Raw genomic sequence first — 9,650 nt, 5'->3', positions numbered from 1 at the left:
ACACAAAAGAAAAACCATATTCTTGTGAAATTTGTAAAAAGTCATTTTCGGAGAGTGGAAGTTTAAAGAAGCATTTGAGGACACACACTAAAGAAAAACCATATTCTTGTGAAATTTGTAAAAAGTCATTTTCGGAGAGTGGACATTTAAAAAGGCATTTGAGGACCCATACTAAAGAAAAACCATATTCTTGTGAAATTTGTAAAAAGTCATTTTCTTATCGTGGAAGTTTACGGGTGCATTTGAGGACTCATACTGAAGAAAACCCATATTCTTGTGAAAATTGTAAAAAGTCATTTTCTCGCAGTGGAAGTTTGAAAGAGCATTTGAGGACACATACAAAAGAAAAACCATATTCATGTGAAATTTGTAAAAAGTCATTTTCTCGGTGTGGAAGTTTGATGAAGCATTTGAGGACACACACAAAAGAAAAACCATATTCATGTGAAATTTGTAAAGAGTCATTTTCTCAGAGTGGAAATTTGACGAAGCATTTGAGGACACACACAAAAGAAAAACCATATTCATGTGAAATTTGTCAAGAGTCATTTTCGGAGAGTGAAAATTTAAAAAGGCATTTGAGGACACATACTAAAGAAAAACCGTAGTCATGTGAAATTTGTAAAAAGTCATTTTCTCAGAGTGGACATTTGAAAATCCATTTGAGGACACATACAAAAGATTAACCATACTCTTGTGAAATTTGTAAAAAGTCATTTTCTCAGAGTGGAAGTTTGATGAAGCTTTTGAGGACACATACAAAAGAAAAACCATATTCTTGTGAAATTCGTCAAGAGTCATTTTCGTAGAGTGAAAGTTTAAAAAGGCATTTGAGGACACATACAAAAGATAAACCATACTCTTGTGAAATTTGTAAAAAGTCATTTTCTCAGAGTGGACATTTAAAAATCCATTTAAAGGGTCATTCAAGAGAAAAACCGCATTTTTGAGAAATTTAAAAAGGCATTTCCTCAGAATAGAAGAGCTTTCTGATGATGCACACGAAAGAAAATCGGTATTGGTGTGATGTTTGGATACTTCACATTTGAAATACCATTTTAGGACACATGCTAAACAAAAAACATATTCTTATAATAACTGTACAAATAATTTAAATTCCAGTTAATATTTAAAAATACCTTTGAAACTCATTGACAAAAAAAAAAAAAAATAGTTTAGGACATTTGTGAATGCTCACTAAAGAACCACATTTGTGTTTTTCTTTTCTTTTTAAATATTTTATGAGAGCACATGTGGAAAAGGCATTTCAGAATAAGCACCAATGCAATAGCAGAGTGTTGTGTTTTTTGTCACATGACGTTTGTGAGTTTTTTTTTTACTGAAATCTGCTTTTGAGAATGCTTTCTTCAAAGAAGCCATTACTGTTGTGATAAAATGAGCATTGCTGTAAATTTAACTATGAAAGTATGTCCGTGGATATATCATAAAGAAAGATCTTGTTCCGACTGATGATTGTTACTCATCATTTACTTAGTATGCATATAAAATGGCAAATGATATCGAAGGAGATCCGGTTGGCCTTAAAGACCCTTTGCCTGTTTTCCCGAATTAAGTTCCGGCAACGCGAAAGAGCCAATTTGGAAATTCCCGATCGGAGGTCCGGCAATTGTATAGTTTGTCTTTCCATTTTATGAAGCCCAAACTCAGTTCGTCCTACGTACAATATGTGACTAACCATTTTCTTCGCCGAGATTACTCTTCCATCAACCACCAGTGGGTTTAACAGTTGGAACTTCTACTTTAATGGGAGAAGAACAATATTTTGAACGACTTTTTGATGACAATTTGATTCACACCATCATGGAAGAGTCGAATAGATACGCGCGATAACGAATTGAAAATGAACATTTGAATTCAAAAATTGCATCAAAACTTGTTGCCTACAAAGAGGTAATGAGTTGAAATGAAAGAATTTCTTTCACACACTCCATGTTTTGATCAGGACAGACCAGTCTTGAAACACCATTCTTGGACAATTTTCTGACCTGTGACAGACTAATGTTGATGATAAAACAAATATTAAAAACTGATTTTTTTTTTGACGTGCTATTCTCAAATCTATTTTACAGGCATGCAAATAAATAAATTTGCACAAAAGCTTTCGGCAACACTGTTGGTTCATTACAGCATGATCTCCTTTCTGTGATGCCTGCATGGAGGAAAAGGAAGGTTTGCAATCGATGCAAAAAATACTAAAAATGACAAGTGGTGCAAAGTTGCTCCAACAATTAAGGAGTTTACTTTCAAAACAGATTATATCCACTTTTTTTAAAAAAAACCTTTTTTTTATATATTTTGAGCAATCACGATTGCTTATTGTTCTCACTTGACTGTTTTTGGCGTTCCTATGATTTTATCTTCCCACCAGCACCCTCCGCAGCAACACTGTCGACCGGCTCATCACGATGCTGCACCTCTAGCGAAAACCGTCTCCAGGTTTCGTCAATATCCTACACACACACACGCATACACACACACATACCCACACATACTCATGCCTGCACACAGACAGAAACACAGGCCTGCCGAGCGGTTTGAAGGCGAGGGTGTTTCGTATTTCATTGGAGACTAATGATGTAAGCACATAGATGTTTTATTACTGGACGGAGTTACAGCAACACACAAGTACACGGAAGCGCGAAAAACAGAACAACAGTATAGCCACGCACTCAGATATCCTGAGCATACATCAACACAGAGCGGGGCGCCGTCTAGCGGCCAAAGCTCCCGCGACATCCCCCCGACGAAGTTCGGAAAAAGGGATTTAAAGATCTAAACGTTCTGGTGGTTTGACAACCCTACCAGAACGAGTGTTTATGGGTAATAGTCTTTAGTGTAGGACAGTCCTGAATTGGAGGAGTCTCTGGAAACAGTTTCTAGCGCCTCTGGCGCAGCCTCGGGAACATTGATTGTTTCCTCGGTCTCTTCTGGTTCGGGCATCAGAATTAGGTGTTGGCGATTTCGACGAATTTCACCACTGGGAGTCAGGACGTTGTAGGACCTTGGTGTCTTTGCCGGAGAAGCAATGATTCCCGCTGTTTTGGAGTCTGGAATTCAAACTTTCTCACCTGTGCTTAGAGGACGCAATTCATAAGCAGCATGTTTTCGATCAAAGGCCGCTTTTTCTTTTTCTTTACGAGAAATCTCTTTTTGTAAATGTTCTTTCCCGTTTGGCCATTTTGGACGTAATTGTTTAGGGTGAACTGGAAGTCGAGTTCGGAGAGATCGTCCCATACATAGTTGAACAGGGCTACATCCCGTTGGCCCCAATGTGTTACGATAGGTTAGTAGAGCAATGTTGAAATCTGAAGACTTTTCCAGTAAGTTTTTCATCGTCTGTACCATTCGCTCTGCTTCGCCGTTTGCCTGCGTATAGCGAGGACTACTTGTTTCATGCTTAAAGCCGTAGTCAGCAGCAAATGATTTAAATTCTGATGATGAATACTGTGGACCATTGTCGCTAATCACTAGGTCAGGTATGCCATGTCTGGCGAATATGGGTTTGATACTGTCTATGGTTGCTGAAGAAGTCAAGCATGCTAATTCACAAACTTCTGGGTATCTTGAGTAATAGTCTGTGACTAATAGAAAGTGTTTACCTCTAACTTCAAAAAGATCTGTAGATACCTTCTCCCAAGGTCGAGTTGGAGGAGTAGATGGAATTAAAGGTTCTTTATTTTGAATTCTTGTTTTGACACAGATCGGACAGCAAGTTACCATTTCTTTTATTTTTTGAGAGATACCTGGCCACCATACCGACTCCTTAGCTCTGGATCTACATTTGTTTATGCCTAAGTGTCCGTCATGGATTCGGCGTAATATATCTTTCTGTAATTTTTTTGGAATTACCAGCCTAGGACCTTTTAGTAGTAGTCCGTCAGAAAAAGTCAGTTCGTCTTTACTCTTCCAGTATGGACCCGCTTCAAATGGCATGTTGCCGTGTTCTGGCCACCCTTCTTGGCAAAACTTGATAACCAGAGATAAAGAGCTATCCTTCAGAAGTTCTTCTTTTATTTCTTGTAATTTCTCAGAAGAAGCAGGAATGGTTTTTACGATATGATTAACATAGGCTTGTACTTCCCTGTCCGACAGCTCATCGTGATTCGTTTTATGTGTTTCAGGCAATCTTGATAATGTATCGGCAGTTGCAATTAAGTCACCTGGAACGTAAATTATATTGTAATCAAAACGCATCAATCTGATACTGAAACGTTGAATACGCGGTGGTAGGTCTTCGATGTTCATCTTGCCTAAAAGAGGGACTAGAGGCTTATGATCAGTCTCTAGCGTGAACTGAAGTCCTAGCAAGTATTGTTGAAATCGTTCTGCTGCCCAGGTCGCAGCCAAAGCTCCCTTTTCGATTTGCGAATAACGTTTTTCTGTGTCACTTAAAGATCTTGAAGCGTACGAAACTGCTCTTAACTCGTCATTGGGTTGTTTTTGGAGCAAGACACAGCCTAAACCAAAGGATGAAGCATCAGCCGATAAAGTAGTTTCATATTCTGGATGATATTTTGCTAAGCAGACTGGCGAAATAATTAATTTTTTTATTTCTTCCATTGCTTCTGATTGAGGAGTATCCCATTGAAATTCCACATTTTTATTTAAGAGTGACCTTAAAGGTTCTGTTAATGATGATAAATGAGGGATGAATCTAGCAACGTGATTTACCATTCCTAGAATTCTTCGAACACCGGATATATCACTTGGAGCACTAAGATTCTTTATTGCACTAACTTTCGCAGGATCGGGTCGAATACCATCTTTATCGATGACGTGCCCAAGAAATTTTACACTAGTGCATGAAAATACACATTTAGATAGATTGAGAGTGACTCCAGATTTGGATAATTTTATTAAAACTTTTTCCAGCCTTTCGTCATGTTCTTTTTGATTTCTGCCAAAAACTAGCGTATCGTCGGTTTGATTGACCACTCCTGGTAGCCGTTCTAAAATTCATTGCATGCGGTGTTGAAAATGTTCGGGAGCCGATGTAATACCGAACGGAAGACGTGTGAAACAGAATCTTCCGAATGGTGTTATGAATGTAGTAAGATCTTGGCATTCTTCTGCCAGGGGAATTTGAAAAAACCCAGAGTTCGCGTCAGGTTTGGAAAATATTTTAGCTTCTCCGAGTAGTCCTAATGACTCTTCCACAGTTGGCATTATGGTTTTCTCATGGGCTGCGTATTTATTGAGTTTAGTGAAATCGACGCGGATTCTAACTTCTCCGATTGGTTTGATAACTGGAATTAGAACTGCACACCATTTCGTCGGACGAGTTATTCTACGAATTACCCCCATTTTCTCGAGCCTATCGAGTTCGAGTTTCACTTTTTTTCTTAAAGGCAGTTGTACTCTGCGAGCAACATTAACACTAGAGGGAGTAGCATCTGAATCTAAAACTATATGATAAGTTTCCTTCATTTTACCCAGTCCGCTGAACAATTCAGGAAATTTTGATTTATAAGGTTCCTTTTCGTTGCAAGACTTTCCTACTGAACTGGCTATCTTGATAATGCCTAAAGCTTCTATAGCAGGCCAACCCAACAAGGGCTCAGAAACTGAATCAACTACAAAAAGTGTCATCATCAAAAACAGAACAAATTGTGTCAATTTTTTTTTTTTTACTATTGAATATATTTATTCTATGTGAACATTCAAGTATAAATATAAATGTAACTAATTTATGCAGCTGAGTTTAATTAGTTGTGTAGAAATTAAATCCTTCATTAAAAATTTCAATTTTTATGCAACATTTTTTCTTTTCATTAACCAAATTTTTCGACGTTTATGCAAATGTGCAAAAGAAAGTGTTCAAAACACAGTGCAATAATTCACTTAAATGCAATAAAATACAAATTTTTTTAGTTACGGAAAGTATTATATTAAAAATATCAGCTAACAAAAGAATAGCACAAGTTTTATAATATAAGTGTTTAATCATCTTAATTTCTTGTACTTTAATCTATGATTTAAAAAATAATTTTCGTTAAAACATCGTGCAAAACCTATTTGCAAAAATCATTTAAAAAAATTAAGCTTTTTTTTTTTTTTTTTTTTGCATTTAAATATTGTACGTTTAATAACATTCTTTTGAGTTATGAATGAAACTGAAATTAGTTGTCTCGGTAGTGTAGTGAATTTCCATTCACAATTCTTCCAATTGTTACATAAGGAAGTTTTTATGTTTTAGTTATTGGCAATTTTTTTAAGTAAAATGTTTTTTAAATGAACATTTTGTAGAAAAATATAGTATCAAATACTCATTAAACCTCATTAATATCTATATTTATGCATTACGAATATTGCAGTTTAGATACAAATTGATTAGATTACTCCCCTAGAGATTCACCATAGTTTTGGACTTTAAAAACCACCTGTCCTGTCTTAGACAAGTTTTGGACAGTCCGAAACCCAACCCTGATTTCGATGGATGCTGTAGTACTGGAGCCATCCTAAACAGATGACAACGGCGTCCAACATAAAGTCCAGCTCTTGATGAGACAGCAACCCTAAGAATATAATGCAGCTGGAATGCAGGCTATGGTAAAACTATGGGATGGGGACCTCACTTAATAAAATGTGGAAAAATAAAAAGATTCCTAGTGGAAGATTATTGTTTTGTTATCTATTCCGACTTTTTTAATATTTACACTCATAAAATTGTCCTGTTACTCAACAAAATTAAGAGTAACTATGATTGTATCTAGCAATTTTATTAAGATTTGTTTTTCTAATGTTAATTACAGTCAAATATTTTAAGATGTTTTCATTTTTGTGTGCAGGTGCTTCTTCGTGCCCAGTTCAGCTCTTTAAACTGGACATCACATCATAGACGTGGGGAGAATCAGTGTTGATGCAAGTGATTTTCATACGTTGAAAGGTTTTCGGCATTGGTATGTTGCCTGAACATACTTTTGACACAGGACATTCATCATTGCACTTCATTATACTGTAAAAAAATAATTTTTTGAAATTTTGATTTCAAGAGTATATGTTGGACAGTTCCTGTGTATAAACACACCTTACGAAAGGTCCCTTAAAGTGCTGACTACAAAACGCTGCCTGTGTATAAACACCTTAAAAAAGGTCCCTTGAAGTGCATACGACAAAACGCTGCCTGTGTATAAACACCTTAATAAAGGTCCCTTGAAGTGCGGAATACAAAACGCTTACTTATGTGTTTAAATGAAAATTTGCCACTAAGGGAATAAATTTAGAATCATCAGAAAACAAGTTCCTTTGAAGACTGATGTTTTCATTAGATTGTTGATAAAAATCTGTGACCATAATGATTATTCTCTAGTGCTCAACAAAAGGAATGTAACACATGTTTTCTTAGTGGAGACATCTGCTGTACTGATGTAAAATTTGGTGGTTTGTAAGCTGGACTGAAAAAATTAAGAAGCATATAGATTTTATGAAACAAAATGGTACATTATTGAACAAGCCTTAGAATCTGCCTTTGTGCTACTGCTTAATGTAAAAAATAATCTTCGAATTTTTTCGACATGTCAGTTCCTATGAAAACAAAATCAAATTTGCATGAAACATTGTGTATTGAAGACAAATTATATTCTTGTGAGTATTGCAAGAAAACATTTTCAGTAAATTCAAGTTTGAAAACGCATTTGAGGATACACACTAATGAAAAACCATATTCTTGTGATCAGTGTAGTAAGACATTTTCTCACAGCTCAAGTTTGAAAACCCATTTGAGGATGCACACTAATGAAAAACCATATTCTTGTATGTATTGTAAGAAGACTTTTTGTCAGGTCTCAAACATGAAAAAACATTTGAGAATACACACAAATGAAAAACCATATTCTTGTGAGTTTTGTAAAAAGACATTTTCTCAAGTCTCAGTTATGAAAACACATTTGAGGATACACACTAATGAAAGACCATATTCTTGTGATGAGTGTAGTAAGACATTTTCTCACAGCTCAAGTTTCAAAACTCATTTGAGGATACACACTAATGAAAAACCATATTCTTGTGAGTACTGTAAAAAGACATTTTCTCAAGTCTCGCATATGAAATCACATTTGAGGATACATACTAATGAAAAACCATATTCTTGGGATCAGTGTAAAAAGGCATTTTCTCACGCAATGCATTTGAAAACACATTCGAGGATACACACTAATGAAAAACCATATTCTTGTGATTATTGTAAAAAGGCATTTTCCGATAGTTCTACTTTGAAAACACATTTGAGGATGCACACTAATGAAAAACCATATTCTTGTGAGTATTGTAAGAAGACTTTTCGTCAGCTCTCAAACATAAAAAAACATTTGAGGATACACACTAATGAAAAACCATATTCTTGTGAGTTTTGTAAAAAGACATTTTCCCCGAGTCTCAGTTATGAAAACACATTTGAGGATACACACTAATGAAAAACCATATTCTTGTGATCAGTGTAGTAAGACATTTTCTCACAGCTCAAGTTTGAAAACCCATTTGAGGATACACACTAATGAAAAACCATATTCTTGTGAGTACTGTAAAAAGACATTTTCTCAAGTCTCGCATATGAAATCACATTTGAGGATACATACTAATGAAAAACCATATTCTTGTGATCAGTGTAAAAAGGCATTTTCTCACGCAATGCATTTGAAAACACATTTGAGGATACACACTAATGAAAAACCATATTCTTGTGATTATTGTAAAAAGGCATTTTCCGATAGTTCTACTTTGAAAACACATTTGAGGATGCACACTAATGAAAAACCATATTCTTGTGAGTATTGTAAGAAGACTTTTCGTCAGCTCTCAAACATAAAAAAACATTTGAGGATACACACTAATGAAAAACCATATTCTTGTGAGTTTTGTAAAAAGACATTTTCCCCGAGTCTCAGTTATGAAAACATATTTGAGGATACACACTAATGAAAAACCATATTCTTGTGATCAGTGTAGTAAGACATTTTCTCACAGCTCAAGTTTGAAAACCCATTTGAGGATACACACTAATGAAAAACCATATTGTTGTGAGTTTTGTAGAAAGACATTTTCTCAAGTCTCGCATATGAAATCACATTTGAGGATACACACTAATGAAAAACCATATTCTTGTGATCAGTGTAATAAGACATTTTCTCACGCAATGCATTTGAAAACACATTTGAGGATACACACTAATGAAAAACCATATTCTTGTGATTACTGTAAAAAGGCATTTTCTAATAGTTCAAGTTTAAAAACACATTTGAGGATTCACACTAATGAGAAACCATATTCTTGTAAGTATTGTAGTAAGACATTTGTTCAGTGTTTCAGTTTAAAAACACATTTGAGGATTCACACTAATGAGAAACCATATTCTTGTGAGTATTGTAGTAAGACATTTTCTCAGAGTTCAAGTTTAAAAAGACATTTGAGGATTCACACTAATGAGAAACCATATTCTTGTGAGTATTGTAAGAAGACTTTTCGTCAGCTCTCAAACATAAAAAAACATTTGAGGATACACACTAATGAAAAACCATATTCTTGTGAGTTTTGTAAAAAGACATTTTCCCCGAGTCTCAGTTATGAAAACACATTTGAGGATACACACTAATGAAAAACCATATTCTTGTGATCAGTGTAGTAAGACATTTTCT

General features: G+C 35.2%; 1 pseudogene; it reads left to right on the top strand.

The window, feature by feature from the left end:
• Positions 1-29: 29 nt before the first annotated feature.
• LOC129233098 (zinc finger protein 391-like) lies at positions 30-635 on the top strand (annotated as a pseudogene).
• The last annotated feature ends 9,015 nt before the right edge of the window (positions 636-9,650 follow it).

This window comes from Uloborus diversus, unplaced genomic scaffold (assembly GCF_026930045.1).
Source record: "Uloborus diversus isolate 005 unplaced genomic scaffold, Udiv.v.3.1 scaffold_165, whole genome shotgun sequence".
Taxonomy (NCBI): domain Eukaryota; kingdom Metazoa; phylum Arthropoda; class Arachnida; order Araneae; family Uloboridae; genus Uloborus; species Uloborus diversus.
Note: the sequence above shows the minus strand (reverse complement) of the source record. Positions and strands in the feature narration are given on the sequence as shown.